General features: G+C 43.0%; 1 protein-coding gene across 3 annotated transcripts in view; it reads left to right on the forward strand.

Moving 5' to 3' along the window:
- zfpm2a (zinc finger protein, FOG family member 2a) overlaps nucleotides 1-22640 on the forward strand; it is a 117741-nt gene that overhangs the window by 78238 nt on the left and 16863 nt on the right. The window contains exon 1 of one of the 3 annotated variants that reach the window (XM_034611913.1): nucleotides 16739-16748. The exons of the other annotated variants lie outside the window; for them this stretch is intronic. The gene's annotated coding sequence lies outside the window, so the exon portion shown is untranslated. Of the gene's footprint in view, nucleotides 1-16738; nucleotides 16749-22640 lie in introns of those variants that run through there. 3 annotated transcript variants of the gene reach the window in all.

Consider the following 22640-nt stretch of genomic DNA (forward strand, 5'->3'; position numbering starts at 1 on the left):
CCTAAAGGAGTCCCCACCACAGCTCTGAGCAGCCGACTAATTATGTTTAATTAAAAGACAACAGAGATCAACAGAATCGTTTTCATTAGGAAATTATTAATGATTCCACTGCAACAATAATTGATTGCACTGAGCCACGCGATAACTCAGTACGGTCAGGGTGGAGAGGAGAGGCTGGTTTAGGCATTTGGCAGCTGTTGAGAAGCATGTCTTTTAGCTGAAGCTTCCACATTAGCAATTGAGAAGAAGTTGTAAAGCTGGCTTTATGGAGAGGAGGGGGAGGGGGAGGGGTGTGTGGTGGGTTAAGGACAGCAAAATCCAAATCATACGGCGATCTGAGAGGACTTAACAATCCCACGCATTTGTTTAGGCGGCATTCATGCACATGCAAGCGCACGCATTTCAGCACACATGACTAAGTCGGGAACACACATTATTTTCTTCTGTCTCTCTCTACAAACATATTCAAGGGGGTGTTTTCTCTTTTTTTTTCCGTTCAGTCTCACTTGTAAGCATATAAACTACATGCACACAGACACACACACACACACACACACACACACACACACACACACACACACACACACACACACACACACACACACACACACACACACACACTTTGCTGCTGCTCCATTCAGAGCCACGTAAAAGACGTCAGCTCCAGACGCTTCCTACGACAGCCTTTTATGTGCATTGTTCTCCCGACGCTCAGCCAGTTTCCCCGTGCGAGACAGTATAGCACAGGCACCAGATACCACACTCTGCCACAGCACCCATATTCACTGCCAGCACACACACACACACACACACACACACACACACACACACACACACACACACACACACACACACACACACACACACACACACACACACACACACACACACACACAGACCAAACGCCATTACCGAAAATTCGCATAATGGCTGCTGACACATATATGTCCATCTGCATTGTGTGTAGACTAAGCCTTGAGACAAAAACAACAATACAGAGAGAAAATGTAAAAGAAGTGATGGGCACTGATGAGGGACAAGACCGTTCTTTTCACGTCACATCTTGTAGCCGTGGTCTGGATGCAGGTTTTTTGCGTATGTGCTTGTGATTTGTGTTATATGTGTGTATGTGTGTCTGTGTGTGTGAAAGTATAGCCCGTCGTCCTTGTATCAATGCCACGGAGGGTGTCAGGCTAATGAGCGTGGGCTGTCCTTAGAGCAGGAGGGTTTGGGTTGTGCCATTCACTCTGCATATTTAAATGCCTTGTAGAGCTTAAGTAGGCCCACTTTTCCATGTCAGGGCAGCGTTCAATCCTGCTGCGACCATTAATTATGATACCATTGTGCTCCAGTGTGGCTAATAAGAGTGATGTATTGCACCCTCGTGGCATTATAATCATCTGAGTGAAGTACCTGGACTACACTGAGCTTGCTTTAAGCACCACATTTAAAAAAAAGAAAAGGGGGAAAAAAACAGCGAGTGAAGAGGAAGCTTCTTCTCTCCATCTCCATCTCCACAGGATTCTACGTGAGAGCGTGTTGCAGATTTAACTTCTCTATAATTGTAAAATCAATAATGAGAAATGCTCCGGTATTGATCATGCAGGACGGCTGGAAGTGTGTCTGATAGGCGAGGACCATACAGTTGCTTGGACTTGAAATGCTGCCCGTGCACAGGCTGCAGAGGCACAGTCGTTATTTTTGATTATTTTTCTCACTTTTCCATCCATGCACATGCACCCGCTCTATCTACACTGTATAAGCATGTTATATGAGTTATCTGCACCGCTCTCTCAGATGTCTTTTCACACAGAACCGGTTAAGTGGATTTTTAGGAGCTGCTTCTTAATATTTGGAGCATGTCCCCTCAGTATTGAATGTGTTCAATACAGATGGGGGAAAAAGATCGCACTTTATTACATTAATCACTGCAAGTTAATGTGATTATATGTACTTTATATTTCCCTTCTTAGCTTCCCTCCCTTAACGGCATAATCAATGACCGTTTTTATATTCATTGAAAAATTCTGCGGATATGAAAATAAGCCTCCGCGAGGTTTTTTAATCTACTGCAGGATCTTGAGTCAGTAATTAAAGAGTCCATTCTGTGTGTGTCTTCTAAAAACCCTTAGCCTGCTTTTAGGCCTGGGTATGATCCAGCCCACCGCCCCCATCTCTGCTGTGGTAAGTAGGTGTGAAAAGCATTGTCAGTGTGCTTCGGGATAAAGCTCTGCTGTTGGATGCCATTGGTCAGAGTCGAACCCCCCTACAACACCCCCGCCACACACTCACACACACACACACACACACACACACACACACACACACACACACACACACACACACACACACAAGATTCAGGAGCAGGTTGAGAAGAAATGTGTGTGAGTGCATGAGTGTGTGGACGGAGAGGATATAAGAGGTCGTGCGTGTGTGTGTGTGTGTGTGTGTGTGTGTGTGTGTGTGTGTGTGTGTGTGTGTGTGTGTGTGTGTGAGTGTGTGTGTGGGGGGGTAATCGGAGACAAAAGCTGAGAGCTGGAGAGAGGGGCCTTTCTACACATCCGCACACAGTTATTTTTTTGGAAGGGGGTGTCTTTTTATCAGGCTTGGGGGGCACAGTTTGTGTGTGTGTGTGTGTGTGTGTGTGTGTGTGTGTGTGTGTGTGTGTGTGTGTGTGTGTGTGTGTGTGTGTGTGTGTGTGTGAGGGAGAGAGCGAGTGAAAAGAGATGGAGAGAGAGAGATAGAGGAATCACTGGGGTGGAGGGGTGTTTAGATCGTCACTCAGCGTGATGGAAAACCACACGGTTAAAGTCTCTCTGAGGGTTGACACAGGACTCTGCAGAGAGTGGAACTAAACAAGTGAAAGTGAGTCCAGGTGAAACTGTGATGCACTGAGGGAGAAAGGAGATGATCATACTGACTGAAAAAAAAAGCTCACAGAGAAGAGGGGATAAAAGAACATGACAGAAGAAGAAAAACACTGATGCACCTGTAAAAGAAAACACACAACACTGTTACGATGATACCACCAGCTTAGAGAATAGAGTTAGAACAATTCATGTCGTGTAGGGTCTCATGGCGCAGGGTCCATTTTTCCTTTGATAATGTATACCCCTGCAAATCAATTTTTAGGTTGGGCAAAACATAATCAGATTTTCTCTGAAGAAATAGCTCGACACATTACAAAATTGTTTTGTGGGGTCGCTACTGTGTTCATGCAGGAGAGCTCGGCGATAACCTTTATACATACGTTTGCAGCTAATCCATTTTATTGATTGTACATCCACCAGGATGGAAAGAAAAACCCACAGCCCTATAGTCTTTAGAGCGCCGTATCAGTGTGATATCACACTTTTTCTTTTCTCATTGGAACGCATGGGAGGAACATCCACCTCTAGCACCAGTGTCTTATCTGTGGGTTGTTTTTATCATGCAATCTGGTCAAGGGATCTTAGCCATTCTACCCCTCTTAAAGTCCAATGCCATGGGTAAGGACACGGGGATGAACAAGGTGGGTTCAGCAATGAGCTTAAAAGGTGAAGTTGTAGCAATTTGAAAATGTGATGTGTGCTGAGCTGAATAATCCTGTGTCATAATCTTGCGTTGAAATCATGTGGAGATAATCTTGAATAGCTGAAATCAAGGTTGTTTTATGACAGTCCAGTTAGGTTCAGTACGACCGTTTTTTGATGTGAGAGAAGCCAAAAGCAGGATTGGATTGAGACTGTCACAGCACGAGCTTGTGTACGAAACTAACTGCGAGGGAATTGGCAGATGTGGAAGATTGGGTGCAGACTTGTACAATTGATTCCATGACATTGATTCTTCCTTAGCCTTTACTAAGAAGCACTAAGTTTACAATACATACGTGTGAAGGATGTGTCGCTTACATTGTTGCTAACAACTGATCCAAGTTAAATGTTGTGTCAATATCATTATTACATCCAGTGTTTCTGCTTTCACTTTCATTAATTCAGTAAAGGCAGAGGTGTCTTGGCCTCATGTTACCTTACATCAAATTGTGTACCAAGCAGTGAAGCGTACAGGTTTTAAACTTAGGAAAAAGAGAGTGCGGTACTAAATCTGTTCCGTCAGTTACCCTGAGCTGAGATAATGGAATTGATGTAGAGAACATTTTGCATCAAAAAACAACAACCACCGTCACAGGCAACTAAAATACTTGGTAAGGTGCTCGTAAAAATGGCAAAATGTTTATTGCATAATAGTGATGAAAACATACCACACCATTGTTTTTTATTACACTACATGTAGGACAAACTACTTCCTGCAAGGGTTGCCTCACATTGACAATGGACAACATTTCAGGTAGTTTCTTCTTCACCAGGGATGGTACTGCTGCAGAAGGCGGGGTCTCATGTTTCCTGCCCACTCTGATTGGACCAGAGAACCAACTCCCCTGTCATTACTGATTACTTTTAAAAATGTTTAAAAAAATCAATGTGAACATGTCACTGAATGCATTGTAAAAATGTAGAGAAATAGAAAGTACAGATATCTGTTGGTATATGTAGTGAAGTAAAAGAGGAAAGTACCCGAAAAAAATCTATTTAACTAAAGTACTGATAAATGAAAAATGATACTTTAGGACAGTGATAAAGTAAATGTTACTTTGCCACCTCCCGACACTAGTTTTACATTGTTAAGGTTGTTAAGCCTTGTGTCTGTCCTCATGACAGCGATATTGGCTGCTTGTGAGCTCGATAGGTTGCTTTAGTGCTTGAGCTCTGCTGACCTCTGCCTGTCGGCGCTGGGTGACAGAGATGGGTGCCCCTCTTCCTGTGTGTGTGTGTGTGCATATTGTGTGTGTGCGTGTGTGTGTGTGTGAGGGGGAGAGAGAGAGAGAGAGAGAGAGAGAGAGAGAGAGAGAGAGAGAGAGAGAGAGAGAGAGAGAGAGAGAGAGAATGAAAGTGAACAGAGCGGTGTACGAGCAGACAGGCGTGCTGTAGGTACAGTAGTGTAGAGGACTAGACATCAGTGTCGTCCAGGTCAGACAGGGCCATCCATTCTCTAAGCCCCAGGGAAGAAGGAGAGAGAGAAAGAGAGAAGTGTGTGCGTGTATGTGTGAGGAAAAGGAGAGATTGGGGGGTGTGGGGTGGGGGGTGCACTGATGCACTGTTTCTCTTAACTCTGTCAAAGCCACTCCATTGTGCTCCCCCGTGCAGTGAGTGGAAACCAATCTGTCATCGCTCCACTAGCCAGCATACTAGAAGAGGGGCTAGACTGCTGGAAACACAAGTCTATTCAATGTGAAATGTAACTGGAATCTGAGCCCTTGGATAGCTGGATTGAAAAAAAAAAATTTGATGTAAGATTTTTGAACCCCGCTCTCCCACAGACTGTGAAATGGAAGCTGTGAGTACAGTATTTTGGTCTGTGTGAGATAGGTTTCAGTCTCGTATCTGGGCCTTTTTTCACAGGGAGGTGATTGACATGTTTTGTTGATGGAACTCTATCCAAACCATGTGAGGTTTGCATAAGCATGAAGGGCTCTGTTAAAACCTCCTAGCTTGATGTTACCCTGCAGACTTGGCCTCCTTTGTCTAAGATTAGATTTGTTTTTTTCTTTCTGGCATTGACAATATTGAGACAGTCACAGAGAGGTGAGGGTGTAGCAGAGAAGCCTTCACGTGGAGCTGTTCAGATCCCATCCTTCTCCCCCCTCCTCTCTATCCATCTTACACCTGTCACCTATGGAAACCGAGCATCACCTGACCAGCCCAGAAAACATGGCCACCTCTCCTGATGCCCTGAGCTCACTAAGCCTGCATACTGTTGAATAGAGTCTGCTAATGCTATGTTCCAATGCCATTTAGAGTCACGTCTTCCCCTCTTCCACAGGAATCCCCCTTGCGCCATTTCCCCTGTAATCTCCCCACTCCTCTCTGTTGTGGGGTGGCTCGCCCGCTGCTCCCACCACTATTTCACAGCCCCTCTCCTTCTTACAACCAGCACCTCCACCATTTTAATCCCTTTGACCCAAACCCTGTGTGTTTCCCTGTATCAACAGCTCGTGGAGATTACATCCTGCCTGCCTCCTCACTGCTGCGTGCTTCAGTCACTGGGGCTGGAGCCGGCCAGTGCATGCCAGGGTCTTAGTCAGACACTGCTGGGTGTGATAGCCACTGTGGCTAGCGTAGCTCTGTCGTGGCCGTAGCCAGAGTGCAGGCGGCTGGAAGAGAAGTGAAGGTGGAAGAAGATGTGGAGTGTAGAAAATCAGAGCATGTATCTGAGCCGTGGGCCTTCAGGAGACGCAGTGGAGACTTCAGGAGAGTTGGGTTTTGTTTTAGTGAAAAGAAACATCAGACAGTCGAGTAATTAATGAATGGGAAATTAATGGAATGATTATTTGATTTGCTGCAGCTAATCTTCAGAAGCACATCGTTCTGACTACCCAGTCACTGTCTGCAACACCTCTCCTATATGAGCATGGCAGCATCAGTGTGTTAGACAGAAAGACGGGGAGAATGAAGAAGCTGAATTTTAGGATTTTATTTGTGCTGCAGATTCTTGATAACAACCCTGATGCTGTATTGGAATGTAAACAATAGAAATCAGCGATCTCTGAAAATTTTTTATTTTTTGTGTAATATGCATTTTTAGCTATTGTTTTTCTCTCTTTTCTCTTTTTCTCTAAAACTCATGGACATCAATGAATTTCACTGATATAAAAAAATGATTTAACAGACATGGGGACAGGAAAAAAAGAAACATCTACCATTGACAAACATTAAAGGTGGATATAAATAAGATGATGATATTACATGCGTCCCTTAAATGGAGTTTTTAAATAATAATATAATCAGGGTATTATTGACCTGCTGTCTGTTTTGCACCATTCTGATCTTTAACTTTAAGAAAGATAAATGTATGGCTAAATGGTGACAGTGACATCACACCGCTCGGTTTCTGGGCAAAAAAGTTCCTCAAAATTTCTAAATATGACATTCCTTGCTAATGGCTAAGGCTGTTGTGTAGTTCAGATTGAAGCAGTTATAGTGAAGTTAAGCTGAAATGTGGGATAATTGAAATGACGTACTTTATTTTTAAATTCAAGATTCCAAATATTATAAACTAAATTATGGTGAGTTTTGCTTAACAAAATATTGTTTTATTGAATGAATATTAAAGTATCCTTTAACACATCTGGCCAAGTTTAATATTTCTACAAAATGCATATGGGATATGGGTTCGGACGTTGGTTCCCCCAAACAAAAGCAACTTCAGGGGGAAATTAAGAGCAAATCAGGGGTTCACGAGGTTAAGGGAGTTATCTTGAAACAGCCTGTCAGGACCCTGTTCTGCTTCTGTGTAGCATGTCAGCGAAGTGAAGCAGCCGCCAGGAGAGTGGAAGCGGGTTCTGTCGTTATGCTGAGGAGCAGTCTGCGCTCACAGAGGGCCCCTCCTCTTTCATGTAGTGTTTCTGTTAATGGGTTAGGGCTTTATTGATGTGAACGTATGTGATTATTGCATAAAGTACCACCATCTCTCCCTCTCTCTCTCTCTCCCTCTGTCTCTCCCTCTCTCACATTGCTCACTTTTCCTGTGGGCCACATTAAATCAAGCCTCCGACCCAGACTCTAGTTAAATTAAACCCTATCAGCATGTTGCCCTGTCATATCAGAGAACAGGCCTTTATATAGATGGCCTGTAAATGGTGATTAGTCAGTGTTTTGATTAAAATTCAATCACATGTGTGATACTCCAGTAGAGCCAATCACCTCCTTCTCTCCCTCCTTTGGTCTGTGTCTCTCTGTGCTTAAACATACATTATAACATGCACACACATATTTACACACCACACAAACACACACACACATACACAGGAAATTCCTCCTCTTCCTGCCGCCCAGTCTCTTACTGGCCTGTTCTCATGGCTCAGCAGAGTGCACGGCTGATTTAAGGGCCCTTACAAATGGGAAAGTTGCGAGTGAAGACAAAAGCCAGAGACAAATCACACCATGGCAGTCTCAAGGTTTCTGCTAAACCTATTCAACTGGAGGGGAGCGGCAGAACAGTGAAAAATATATACACACTCCATCCTGTCAGAACGCTTTTGGCTTATCTTGAGTGACTGTCAAGGCTGGGAATATCAGGGAATGGACAGAAATATATAAAATTAATAAGCCGCTGGATGTTGTCGGGAGTTATGATGCTTCATAAATCCTGGTTTGATCATGGTGGACAAGGCTTAAACCCACAGCTTCCTAATGCGCACAGCAGTGTTTTGGACTGGATTTTATTCTGTTTGGGAGATAGAAGCCCTTAGCTGGCAAAAGTAAGATTTATCATCTTCCTACCACCCTTCCCCCCTTTCTTTCATGAGTGACAAATATTAAAAAGAAGGCCTGAGGGAAGTTGACAGCCATTACCACCTTTAATAGAAGGGCACCGGCGTAGCAAGGTGAAACTGGGGCCAAAGGCAGAGAAATGCTATTCAAAGAAAAGAGAGAGAAGCGGGAGAGGAGAAGGAAATTGGAACTTATCAGTTGTAGTTCCTTTTGTTGGGTCAGGGGTCTTGGAGCTTTTGTTTGTTTGTTTGTTTCTCATGCTGAAAGGATGGATGCTATCTCTCCCGCCATCCACGCAGGTCTGCTCTGTCGAGAGCCGCAGGTAATATTTCATGTCAGGAATTTAGCAAGACTACCCCCTACCTGCTTCCTACAGTTAGACGGCAACCACATCCATCATCGTCCCCTCTTCAGCTTGTTGCCTTCAGTGGTGGAATGTAACAATAGGTACATTTACAAGTGGTACTTCTACTACAACTGCATTTGTACATTTTTTTCCCATCAAATTTATCTGACAGCCTGTACTTTACAAATCTATATTGTATTTAAATATATAATAAATACATAAATAATTACTTAAATATAAACAACTTTTAAAATTTGATGCATTTTTAAACATTTATAAATGTTTGTAAATTCTGAATTTGTTTTTTAAACCGATTGCTAAGAATTGATTATTAACGGACTGTCTTGATAAATAATTCATCAGATAAGCATTTTTTAAGTAAAGAGGCTGCAACGAGCATGATTTTAGCTTTGAGATTATATTTAAACACTTCTACTTTCATGCCATTAGTGCAGTATTTGTTATTTGCAAATGAGTAGTTTTACACTAGTGCTACGTGTACTTGAGCGAAGGATCTGAATACTTCTCTCAGCGGCGGTTGTCTTTGTCTGGATCACCTTCCTGTCGCGGGGCTTCAGGTGTGTAAATACCACAGTGGAGGAAGAGACTAATTAGACAGTGTGTCTAATCTCCGAGGCTTTACCTGTCAATAAAAATGTTGTCAGCCAAGATGAAGAGCCGTGAAATGAAAGGCCTGGCAGTCTTGATATGTAAAACACATGTCACATTGTTTGAGTCGGTAACATCCTGATGGGACAAGTTGTCAACGGAAGTAGTGACAACAAAAACAACTTTGCTGGACTAAATCAGAATAATGACATTCTAATTTAAGACTTGCCACCCCCTTGCTTTATTTGGGCGAGGTCATGCTTTCTGAACACAAGTTGTAGTAAGTAAATTTATTCCTCTTATTTCTTGTAACTGCACAAAAAAGTAATGAGGTGTTGGAGATAAATATATGAAGACAATAAGCCATGCAATTTGTTTCCTGTAGCTGCCTTTGAGTCAATTAGCACATTTCAGAGAGTCTGAGGCATGTCGCTGCCTTATGTAGCTTCTCAATATGCAGCATCTGACTTTTATCCAATTACATTATGTGAGGTTTGTGGGCACACCGGGCACAGTGCACATAATGGAGGATGCCATCTTTGCTGTGATAGTCTCCAACACTTTTCCATTGCATATGCCTATGGCTCTCACTATGAATTATTCAGAGGCTTCATCCGCACAGAGGAGCGTGAGGAACTCGGCTCCATGGTAAACAGATTTTCTGCTCACCATCCTCACAAATCTGAAGTGTAGGACATTGTAAGTGCCAAATAATTACACGGTGGCCCCTTTTCCCCCCTGTCTGAGTTAACCTGGCCTCAGAGATGATTTGGCCTGAATCATATTTTGTCATTGGTGAAACTTAAAAGTTAATTGAAGTTTTGTTGCTCAGGACCTGCAAAAAAATAGACACATGAAAATACATGATCCACAGACTTCCTAATTAATCTGTGCATAAGCACATTCCGTTTTAAATCCTCAGTTTAAATATTTCTTATCCCAAATTTTCATCTCATCAAACATATTTGGCTCCGGAAACAGCTCCACCGTGGTTACAGATTTTTTTTGCACCCCTATACTCTCCCTCTGTTGATTTATTAAACTATTTAGATAACAGCCCCGGAATTTGACTCTGGCTATGTATAATCACTTTAGTTCCTCTCTCGCTATTGTGCTGTGAAATAGAAAAATATGAATATTACATGGATTTTTAAATCCTTACAAAAAATTCCATTTTTTTTACAGAACAAGAAAATTGACATCCATTGCATTACTGCAGCACCCATCTTTGGCTAAAGGAGATTTCACATTATAGCGCTCACATTATAGCACCATGAAATATGCTAAGTATTTAAGAAAAATTAACTTTTTAAATAGTCTGTCAGTGGGAGAGTCCAAGAGGTTTCTCTCTCTCTCCCATTTGCTTCGGGGATTCAGCCTGACCTTGAACTGCTCGTATCTTCCAGTGCAGATCTGTGGCACTGACACATGTCATGTGAGGATTGAGGACGAGGGGAGCAAAGAAGACAAGAGGGAGTGATCTTGGTCAGTAGCCCAGTCAGAGTCAGAGTCCGCCCTCATGTCAAAGGATGGGCATGTTTGGCCCAAAACATAGACTGTAACTCGTCCACTAATCTCAGCACGAAAACACCTTTGGGTGGCTGACAGCAGAGACGAGTGTGCGCACGTTGCACGGTGTCGAACAACACTGAGAGGGTTCAAAGCCGCCCTTAAATTCTTGGGCTGTGGAGAGGGATGGCTGCACAGGGGGAAGAACAAGAGAGAGAGTGAAGGGGAGGGGAAGAGGAGTGCATCTCCAGATTCTCTTCTTGTAAAGCCGACCTGGCTGAAGCCAAGCCAAGCCTCCCCTTTCTCCCCCCTGTTCTGCTTTGTAGAAAACCCTCCACATCTTCTGTCCGTGCTCGTTCACTCCCACTCAGTAGGAAAACACAAACTACAAAAGAGTAGACGCTTCTTATTAATGGGCAACATCTTAAGGACCCCCCCCCCCGGCTTGAATCGCAGGTTCACTATCATGTAGTTGAAAGCACATTATCGCATGTGAATGAAGTTAACACGCACATCGACCTGCAATGTTTCTTTGCGTCAGTGCTATGCTTGACTGATCACTCCCTTTTCACCCAGACAGATTGTATGAAGGCGGTGGAATAATTTGTTATCGACTCACCGGGGCTCTGAAATTGAGATCAAAAATCTGCTAACTCCCCAAAGATTAACATCTGTATTTTACAAAGACGGCTAATGTCACACGGTTGACAACCATCATTATGTCCTGCTTACTTTTGAAAGCATTTACCTTTAATCATTAAAAGGCTGCGATTTACCTTTTGTTGTGAGCTAATTGATAGACTCAGACCTTGTCATTTGTATGCGGAGTATCGAGCAGATGCTGTGACTTTCAGCGTGTCTGTAAATAAATAAATCGTAAAGTTTGTTTTCCTCGCAGAGTCAAAGAAAACCTTTTCTTTGTCTTTGTGCTCAACGCCTTTTGCATCGACATGAGGCTAAAACCCCGAAGACTACAACGTTTAGGAAAGCTCCTAAATAGCAGCTCTGAAGCTAGGTTTGAGCTTTGTCATCACGCTTGAAGAATTTCCTTTTAATGTACTGTAATGTGAAATTCAGTGGGGACAAGTTTAATTGAGTTTTACACAAACCAGTTGGGAGTAGCGCTGGAAGGTAGGTGATGTTGAGGTTTTTAATCTCTGGCTCCGGAGAGGCTTGTTGACGGAGTGGTTCTTTCTCTTTGTGGAGAAAAAAAGAGGAAGCCTAAGAAATGATACATCCATGGATAAAACCAATTGGCAACCCTCAAAGGGACGGGGGGTGATAAGGCAAATCCAGCACTTGTAGAGAAATAAAAGAATCCAACTGTTCATTAAAACGGGAAACAAAACAGGCGATTGAGAAGGAAGGCAGACTGCTCAGTGGAGGAGTGAGTGAAATAGACAAACAGAGCCAGAGATATCAGAGAAAAGGATTGGAAAATAATCAAGGATTTGTGAGGAGAATTAATAAGGAAGATAGGCACAAATAAGCATTTTTTTCTGACTCTCTGCAAAATTAGGAGGGATGGACGACAATTATCAAACAGGGGAAATGGCATAAGCTACATAGACACCTAATTATAAAGGATAACCTAGATATGAAGGTTGCTGTCTTTTTATTTTACACACTTTGACTGTGAGGCAGTGGGGTCTTTAAACCAGATATTCATTGGATAGAATATTCACATACTGTTTAATATAGTAGTATTCTGTTATTATTTGCCAGCAGATATCTGTGATGAGTATATAATCCACTGAGAAAAAGGGTGATTTTAACTTTGCATGAAAGCTTTTTTTTTTTTTACTGTATCAGAGGAAGGACCAGATGATTACGGGGGTCTCAGGTAAACTCAACAAAAACAAACAATGAAACCAAAGAAATAAATATAATTATTTATAATCTCTTTCATGATTCAGAAAGTACATCAACGCACAGAAAGTGAGTCTTGCCAAAGGATCATTTATAAGATTATTTCTTTGTACGATTTAAATCAGCCATAAACTGACTGTGGCTTGGCTTTTACAGTTCGGAATTTAGGATCAAACTATTAAAGATGCAGAATGTAACATTGGACATCTTATTGAAAAGACTCTGGCTGCTCCCCTCCAGACCTCAGTCTCTGCACAGACAATGTGCTGGGTATCTCTCAGAAGGGATAGGTGGACATTTGTGTGATGTTGCCATTGGACTGTTTATTTCTGACAGTTAATTCACCTTGTGGAGGTTAGTTGACTCTATCACCTGACCCAGCTCTCAGTAATGAGGTTTGGAGTCAGGGACTTGAGTTGATACAAACAAAGGGCTAATGATAGACCGAGGAGCGGCTGAAGAAAAGGCGAGGCGGGAGGCGGATGGGGGTGAAGGAAACTGGCAGTGAAATAAACAGCACTTGTATGATCGGCCACTGAGACATTCCATTGGTGTTTTTTGTGAAAGAGAGCCATTCATCAACATATCAATAAAAATATGGAGCAGATTATTATTGTGTTTGCTTACCATGGGCCCCCATCGTAAATAATGGGTCTGCCTCTGCTGCCTGTATTAATTATAATTAGAATGCTGATAATGTGTGTGCTCTTTTATTACAGGAGCTGAATCAATTTTACAGTCTTATTCAGCCACACAAGGTCACACAAAGTTGCCGGGGCGAGAGATGGCTCCTTGTAAAGCCTTCCTGCAATCAGGGTGGTGGAGAGAAACCCAAACTGGTCAGATAGATTCAGCATCTTCACATACAGCAGCAGCTACTATAAACTTTGGGCTTCAGTGTCTCATATTAATGGCTCGTACAGTGGTGGATCTAGGATTTTTCAAAATCAAGGGCCATAAAGGGGCCAATTATATGTCCAACATCCATGCATGATTCAGTAAAGTACACGTTTAAGTCATTCCTTGTTTACTGTTAGCTCTATAGCTTTGAGCAATGCCTCATATCGTTGACCATATTTCAAAATTCTGTTCTCCAAATAAGCTTAGAAAATAAAACATTCTTTATATATTGTCATATGTATTGTTAGTATTGGGATCAAGTTATTAGTAAACTGAAGAAAAAACAAGATTACCGACAGGACAGGAGCGCTTTAGGGGCCAATCAGATTTTGCATTTGGCCACTGCTGAATAAGATGTTATCACCCTTCACAATTGTTATGGCTAACCAGTTAGCAAACAATTAATTGCCTGTTACCACATCCAGAAGACATTAAGCAAGATTAGCAAGTCATGGTTCCTACGACCATGTGGTGAAAGACTGTTCTCTGCTCAGTTCTGAAACTGGAGAAACAAGAGTAACAAGAGCAGACCCTATGGGCCACAAAACCAAAACAAAGAGCTGAAAGAGGTTAAAAGGCTCTAAATGGCTCTGAGGGGGGTGGCAGAAGTGGATGTTTGTTCTCTGTGGTCTCATCGCAATGAGCGGCCTCAGATTACACTGAATCATGTGTTCCATTGGGACTAAGAATGTCTAAATTAGAGCAGCTTTAAACATGTCTTTTTTTGTTTATAACTTTTTGGATGAATATGAATGAACAAATAATATACACAATTTTATTATTAAATATTTTCTGCACATTGTTACTTCCATTCACCCCAGAGAATCCTTTCTGGCAGGTGTTGCCAAAGCGGTCCCGATGTAAAACCACAGGCGCCAATATAAAGAGACACTGGTGGGTTTGGTTTGCATTCATTGACAGTTCACAGGAGAGTGTGTGTATTGGCAAAATGTTGAATCTCAACTTAGTCTAAATTCATAAGGCACCCCACTGCCTTGCTCCTCTGTTTCCCTGCTTCCTCACGAGTTACACTGTCAGATTGCCAAACAACAATGGATCTCACCAGCCTATCAGCCGGCTTCTACCTTTAAAGCTTGCTGCATGGCTTTAAAGACTGGATTTAGCATGGCTTGGCACGGTTCAATCCAACAAACCATGCCACAGATTTAAAAAAAACTCCACAAAATCTACATATGTGTTTGCCCCATTTTCCCATTTGAAATGCATTGCGTTGAAGTTGCCATGCACCAAATTGATCTCATCCCACGATGAGTCCAAGACTGCAGTGGTTTGTTTCTCATGTGTCTTCACAGTGAGACACCTGTTAGAACAAATAAGCCCATAATCTTTACAATAAACATGATCGTCCTAATTAATGTTATGCATACACAGGGATTTGTCCAATTAGAGACGCATACTTATATCCATAGGATGCTGTGTTCCTAAATAGCCACAGTACATAGACATGTTCTATTAAGGGCAACACACATATTTGTATGTAATGATGAATTTGCATTTTATGAATACTCAGCTATCAGTGAACAAACATTTTGCATATTTCATTTGCTGTTCCCTCCTTTCGCCCGTCAATAATTGGGTGTGCGTTTCCTTTTCTAGGGTAAGTTGTTGTATTTTTTTGCCTGTGAATGTGGAAATTACCCAGCGCTCCCCTGTGAATGCGTGCATCTGTCATGAAATTATACATCCCATCAGCCCTCATTGAACTGGGCATTGACTCTGTGCCTGCAGACCCAGTCTCTGGCAGTGAATCTTGATTATGGATTCTGTGATATTGTAAATGACTTGAGATTCCTCTGAATGTTTCGGATTAATCGGTTTGTGCAGATGTGGTCCCCTTTTTAGGTATAGGCGCCATCTTGAACAGTTGCTCATTTCCATTCCGCCATCACATTCTGCATACAAAGCAGATTTACAGATAGGTAATCCTTGTAAGGTTTTTAGAAGACAGGTTATTAGAGGATTGAGGGATGTGTGTGTGTGTGTGTGTGTGTGTGTGTGTGTGTGTGTGTGTGTGTGTGTGTGTGTGTGTGTGTGTGTGTGCGCGCAGAGGGAAATTATGTACATTTTTTAAGTTGGTGACAATGAGCTGTGTCTCAAGGCGGGAGACATGGTAACTGTCTCCTTTCACTTTTCACCGAACAGCATCCCACCCCCTTAAAAATGAGCAGACACCAGGTACACACAAACACACACTCACACACACGCACAATCCCCACTTGCCCCCCCCCCCCCCCCCCTCTCCCTCTCCACCACCACCACCCAGAATTCTTTGAAATGCCTGGGGCTAAAAAGCTGGTTACTCTCCCCTGGCTTGCAGCTCACAGTTCCAGATTATTCCTGAATGCCAGAGCTGGTCTGCCCCCATCATCATCAGAAGCCCCACACCCACCCACACCCACCGCCCAACCCTGTCTTAAACCCAGCTCTACCTGTCACCTGTCAGACGCACCGCAACTTTAAGTGGCCGGTGATTTTCCATTGGTTTTAGGTGTCTTTCATATCATGGCTCATTAAAGCGCAGCGCAGTAGGCAGCATATTTACATAGGCTACTGGGGGAGGTTTTAATTTGCGTCGGTATAGAGCATGACCGGAACTGAAGAGAGCAGCGCCAAAATGACTTTTTCACATGACACCCCCCTCCCTCTCCACCGCCACCCTCCCCCTTCCTCATCCACTCCCATATGAAAACATGTAGCTGGGCGTAATTGCTTGAACGGGGCACAAAGACGGAGACAGAGCCGTCACCGAAGGGACTGAGGTTTCTCCCAAGCGACAGACCGAGAATCCAATCAAAGCCGGCAATGAGCAGTCTGTGGTTGTGATCATTCCACTGAATATATACCATTAGTCTTCAGAAAGTCCCAACTCTGTGTAACTTCCTAACGTTAACTCACTTTGTCTGGCTACTATACTGATGAGTCAGTCCAGAATCAGACTGTCCTGCCATCTGCAGCTCCGCTTTCATCCGCAGTGGCTGATTTTATGTTTATTTAGATAATTAGAGGATTTTATTTCTCTAAATCTTTCAAATCGATACTTTAATCATCACAACGGAGCTTATATCAAAGCTTTTAAATGTATTTAAAGCTTTGATATTCATTTGAATAATTATATTTCCTATTTTTGGGTCAGATTGATTCATTGTTGTCAGGGATATACTGTAAATGATCTGTTTATACAGCAACGATAAAGGGTTTTATTTTTTTATTTGGGGGGTTTTTGAGGACAGGAGGAAGCCCACTCTTCTGAATTATTTACATGTCAAGATAGTCAAGCTGCCAACTTCTGCAATTCTATCTCGCGCTGCGTACAGCAGAGGAATAACGTAATTTCCCCCAGACAAGATTTTCAACAGAGATTCTGTGAAAACAGCAGACCTTTCCCAGTTCGCAGCAGAGACTCCGCTATCAGTTGAAGATACCATTATCAGTCCCCAGTTAAAGATTCTATTCAAAAAGGCAGGGAGGGATAGAGGCTAATATTGTCATTATTGTCATATTAGGCGCTCTGTGTCGCTCCCAACATGGAGCTCTGGGAGATTGAGCAGTTGCAGAGTCCTGCTCCTCAAACATTTGCTCTCCTCCCACATCTCTCCAAGGACCCAGCGCTACAAACTGGGTCCCGCAGATGCACTCCAAATAGCAGGCTGTTCATCATGCATTGTCATAGAGGCTACTACTCCCCCCTTCCACCACCAACACCCCCATTCTCATCCCCACATCCACTGATGTTCCTGCTGGCCCTACATCCCATCGCAGCGCGCCGATATCAATCAACAGCAACGAGGCTGGCTCTGTCGTCCTCATCATCCCAAACAACGCAGCGCTGCACCCTGCCCAGGCACCACACCCGGCAAAGATGGCTAGAATACCGCAGGACGGGCAGGCGGGAGTATGGACAGACAGGCAGGCAGGCAGGCAGGCAGACAGACACCCAGCCATGTGATTTCAGTGTAATTTTGGAAAGCATATTGTCTAATTTTGCCATCTGTCCGGGAGGGAGCGATGGCAGCGTGGAGCTCATTTGCCGTCTGCTTGCTTTATTGCAGCTATACAGAACAAGTTTTTGGAGCAGGATGCAGGCCTGGGTGTGCAGCCCACTGGAGCTGAGAGGCGTGTCGATACAGGAACTCAGGTTCTCACCACTCCATCATGGGCTACTGTGTGTCTGACATCCGGAGACACACGCGAAATACCTCAGAGCGAAGCCTCGGATGCCGTTTACTTTAAAAGTGTCACAGTAAAGCTAAACTCTCATGTCGCAAGTTTCTGAAGTCAAGTTGGAAAAGTGTTTCCCACTGTTTGACAGATTTGAGTTGTCTCTCACACCACCAGGCCATTATGAATTTGGTCCAGTTTGAATGGTCATATAGACACACACACATGCATCGCTGTCACACATTGTGGATCACGTCTGGTTCAGCTGCTCCTTGGCTCTGACATTAATACAGAGCAGATTGGTGGAGATCTGCAGCCCTTGTTGTTTGATCTTTCCTCCTCTTGCCACATTTCCTGGCACTGCCCCCCTGCCACACCGCGTGGCGCAGGCAGGACTGGCATGGCCTCAACGTGCCTGCCAGGTTTGTTCTCTGTCTTCTTCCCTTTCCAACTTATTCCCTTATGCCCGCTCCATGGATTCAGTTCTGCAAATTACAAGAGCTCCCCTACCCCCAGCGACAGCCCGGATTCAAGAGACCTTCAATCTACCAGTTTGTCTTCTTCAGAAAGAAGTGATACTACCTCGGCCTGTGATGTGTCACTTGCTTTGCTTTTTTAGATGATAATTGTCCTCTGCACTGCATTGGGCTGTTGGCCTCATTCTCCTTTCCAAGTTAAGCTAAAAGATTCTTCTCTGAAAATCTCTTTTTGTACAAATCATATCCCAAATATTAGCAGTATTAAGCCGTAAGGCCATGACTAAATATTAGATAGAGACCAAGCTTTACCTGAGAACAAAAGACATTCCTTAGCCAACAGTAGCAGCAGATTTAACTTGGACAAACACTGTATTCTCTTATCTAGGCCCCATCCCCTCCCATTTTCTATTTAGTCAGGACTGCCATTTGGCCCATAATTCCTTTAGTCTCAATAGAATAATTGTTTAAAATGTCACAATCGAATGTATGAATTAAAAGCAAATACATCTTCGAGGTAAACGCAGTATCAGAGCCTCCTGTGTAATTTGAAGTACTTGTCAGTGAGTGCCACACAATCGTGTCCTTTCTCTGCCATTCCTCCCGGGGTTGTGATCAGGATGGGCGGGAATAAAGCGCAAGCTAATTTGATAATAACATTGCCCCGTGATGTCGACACCCAATTTGCACGGTCTATCTGCCATTTTACAACAATCTGCCTTCCCTTTTATGAATCGGCATCAGATCTTAGCCTTATCTTCCCCCTCTTTTTGCGTTAACCACTTCATTTGTGACTAATGGCACACACACGATCGTTATCGTTGTAATTTATTCCAAGTTTTAAGATGAAGGACTGGATAAGGTGTGAGAGACAATAAGTTGGGAAACCCAGTGTGATGCCTCATTTAATGAGGCACATTGTTTTATTTATTTATTTATATATTTTTGTGCGCTGCTGAGGTCAAAAGCAGAACGCACACTGATTGCTCGTGAAGGGAGAGAAACTGATAGCGATTCAGAAAAGAAAGAGCAGAGAGGGAGGGTGGAGTCAGGCTTCCTTCAGTAAAGATCATCAGAACTTTGTAATGGAAGCTCAGTGAGTACCTGGAGATGACCGTGAGGGCTGTGAGGGAGACACTGACTCCACATGGATATTGCTGATGTCTCAGCTCAGGTTGCTGCACATTCAAATAGACAGCAGTGAATCAGTGTTACTGTTCGGACTGAGCCCGTAGCATAAAAGCCAGAGTTACTGAGGTTTCTTCAAATTGACTTAGTTGGTTTGAGATTTTTTGAAACCTGTGCTTGAACAGCATCACTTTTTATTGAGTGGCCTTAGTGACTTCACTCATCAATAAATGTTGCAAATGTACCTGCAATGTCTCCTGGAAATAATGTGTATACAGTCCTTCTTAAGGATCAAGAGGTTTTACTTTGTTAACATTTAAGAGAATCTTCAGTCTCTCCCTAAAATCACTGTTCACCTCCACCCTCCCTCGTGACCTGTTGAACTATGCATGAACACGTGCAGATAAATGTTCAAATTGTTAAAGCTTGCAACCAGGGACAAAGTTGAAATTCAGAACTCACATTTCCATGTCCTGTGTTTATAGGTGCCTCATTATTTTAGTTTAAACTGATTTCTTATGCATCAAGGGCCTCGTATTTAAAAGGCTATATTTTTAAATGACGGTATTCCACAGATTCCCTCTCCATCCACAGAAGAATGAAAAGCAGCTCTCAGGAGTGAACACAGTGTCTCCTAATGTGAAACACGCAGGATCAGTCTGTCTCTCAGGCCTCCTGGGCAACATATGGAGCGCTCCAAGTTAGTGTTCAACTTCCCAACGGCTGTTGTGAAAAGTGCTGCACTAACTGCGGCCCTCAGAGAGCTAATTAGAAACCCTTGTGCATAAACCTTGCTTAGAAGTTGCTGTGGGCTGCTACCAGCCCCAACCAAGGCAGGATCTGTGCTGCCTGCAAGATAATAAACAGAATTTGCATATAATGTCAACGTCTGGCATCCTTCAGCGATGGCCTAACCGCTCTCATGGCAGCCTTTTGAAACACATCGATCAAAAAAGTTTGGGCACGAGCGTCTGATCATTCACAGTCGTTTGTATGTGAGAGAGAGGTTTGCATTCATTCAAGCATTTTTTCCATTAGAATTCTGGATGCTTAAATCCTGACTAATTATCACTCCCACCCTCCAGTGGTTTATACTTGTGATTTGTAACAGATAAAAAGCCCCACATAAGGGTTCCCCACAATGCATATTTAGCTGCAGAGTAATTAAGCTGTATTAAACTTCATTCATACCTGCCAGAGTGTAGTACTGCACTGTTACACAGTGACGCTTTCAATTAATGAAAACGTCTAAACCAGCATACATCTGGGATCACTATGCAGGGTCTAGCTCGACTGTATTTGTCATGCGCTGTAAGCCAACACAATTACACAGGCCTAACATAGTAATTGCTACGTAGCAGCTCTTACAATGGTATAAATGGAATTACCTTGACAGAATGCGCTAGTACGTCTGCTGCTGCGAAATGGAGGTGCTGAGGGAGGGGTGTGGTGGGATGGTGGGGCAACCTTTTACCGAACTGTAAATCACGCTTCACTTTTAAGAGGCGGGAAAATAAATAATGTCTGAAAGTGCAATGATTTCAGTGATTTAGCGGGAGGTTTTGAGAAGCGTATTACTAGAGGTGACAGCTTGTGGCAGATAGGCAGGTTGTGTTAAGAGGAAAGGATAAGAGGCTATGACATTATGTCTGCAGGGTTAAGGTGTCAGAGTCAAAGCGCAAACCACTATTACTGGATCAATACTTCTCAGTTTTGCACTTATCTCTGGCCCGATGGTTAGCAGCAGCTTCTCTGGATATACACAGAGACTAAATGCCACTACTAAGAAGGAGACTGCGTACCTGCTCCATTTTTTTTACAAAAGAGCAGCATTGTAACAGGAAATGTTAAATATTTGTACTTTTCTTTCTTTTTTTTTGAAGAGGAAAGGCTCAATTCTCTTCAGATTTTTAATAGGTTCCTGGGCTCAGTGTGGGCTGGAAAGCTCTCTAGTGCTGTTTCCCTCATGAATCAATAGAAAAATAGAACAGCGCTGTACATTTAAGTGTCTTTTGTTTATTAGGAACACTCGGCTAGAACTAATGCAATGTAATACAGCAGCCCTGCAATAAATCCTCCCTTCATGAAGCCTATTCAGTTGTGGTGCATTATACAAAGAGGTGTCTGTTGTTTAGCCTGACCTCATTGATTGAATAAAAGGTGCACCAGGCAACACACTACATCATCTCAAGCTACATCATCCAAAATGATCATACAGTTAAATCAACTGTTAGACAAAAAATCAACAGAAAGCGAAAACTGTAACCTTCATGAAATGAGAAGTGATTGTAGCGCTGTAAGAAAATAACTCAGACTAATTGGTCAGTTGTATTTTTTTATTAAACAATCTTTTTAATTTTAGATAGCATTCGTACATTGGGTTTTGCATCTGTTAGAATGGGTCCTCGGGAAAAGCAAAGTCCATCCTTCAAGGCTTTCGTTATGAAAATAAAAATGCACTCATGTCTGCTCTCGTGCAGGAAAAAAAATAATAGTCACAGTCAGAAACAAGAAAAAGTGTGTACTTTCAAGTCTTTCATTAAACTTTTGAAGCTTTGGAGTTAATCCTTGCTGTACGCGAACAAAAACTCAGCATTCAACAATTTAAAAAAGCTGAGGGAGAGAGGGAGAGAAGGGAAGAGAGAGATGGAGAGAGAGAGAGAGAGGGAGAGGTGGGGGGGGGGCTGGTCTGATCGCTACATATTCATATTCCTATGCAGGCGTTATCACTTAAAAGGCTTTCTAATTACAACAACAAGACAAAAACTCCTTGGATTCCTTCCAGACCCGCTAAATGATAAAATAAGCTTGCACTCTCTCTCCTTCTTAATCTCTGCAAAGCACCTTGGAGCCTCATCTCCCAAATACAGGGGAATGAATGTGAAAATGCCATTTAGAGATGCAGGTGTGACATTTGATAAGAAACTTCTGGATTAAATATGTTCTGCTAATGAGGAACCCAGCTACCCCATCAGGGCAAACTATTGGTGGGATTGTGTGCGCGCTGATAACATTCCACACGCAAACATCCAAATTCATTATTAATAAACAGCCGCAGTCTCTCTATCACACAGAAAGTCTGGATCCTTCAGTGGAGAGACAGGGATGTTGCGTCTCATTAGGAGAGGCTGAGGAAAAGAAGGGGGAGGTACAGGCAGTGTATGTGGCAGGGTATGGGTATCAACTGTTTTCATATTTAGCTGTTTGGGGCTTTTTTGGGAAAGGGGGGGAGAGGCAATTTCAAAGGCTATGTTAATGGTGCATTGAATGTTGGAACAAAGGGGTTGAAAGTTCCAGGGGATCTGGCAGTGAGTG

Source organism: Hippoglossus hippoglossus, chromosome 16, assembly GCF_009819705.1.
Source record: "Hippoglossus hippoglossus isolate fHipHip1 chromosome 16, fHipHip1.pri, whole genome shotgun sequence".
NCBI lineage: Eukaryota > Metazoa > Chordata > Actinopteri > Pleuronectiformes > Pleuronectidae > Hippoglossus > Hippoglossus hippoglossus.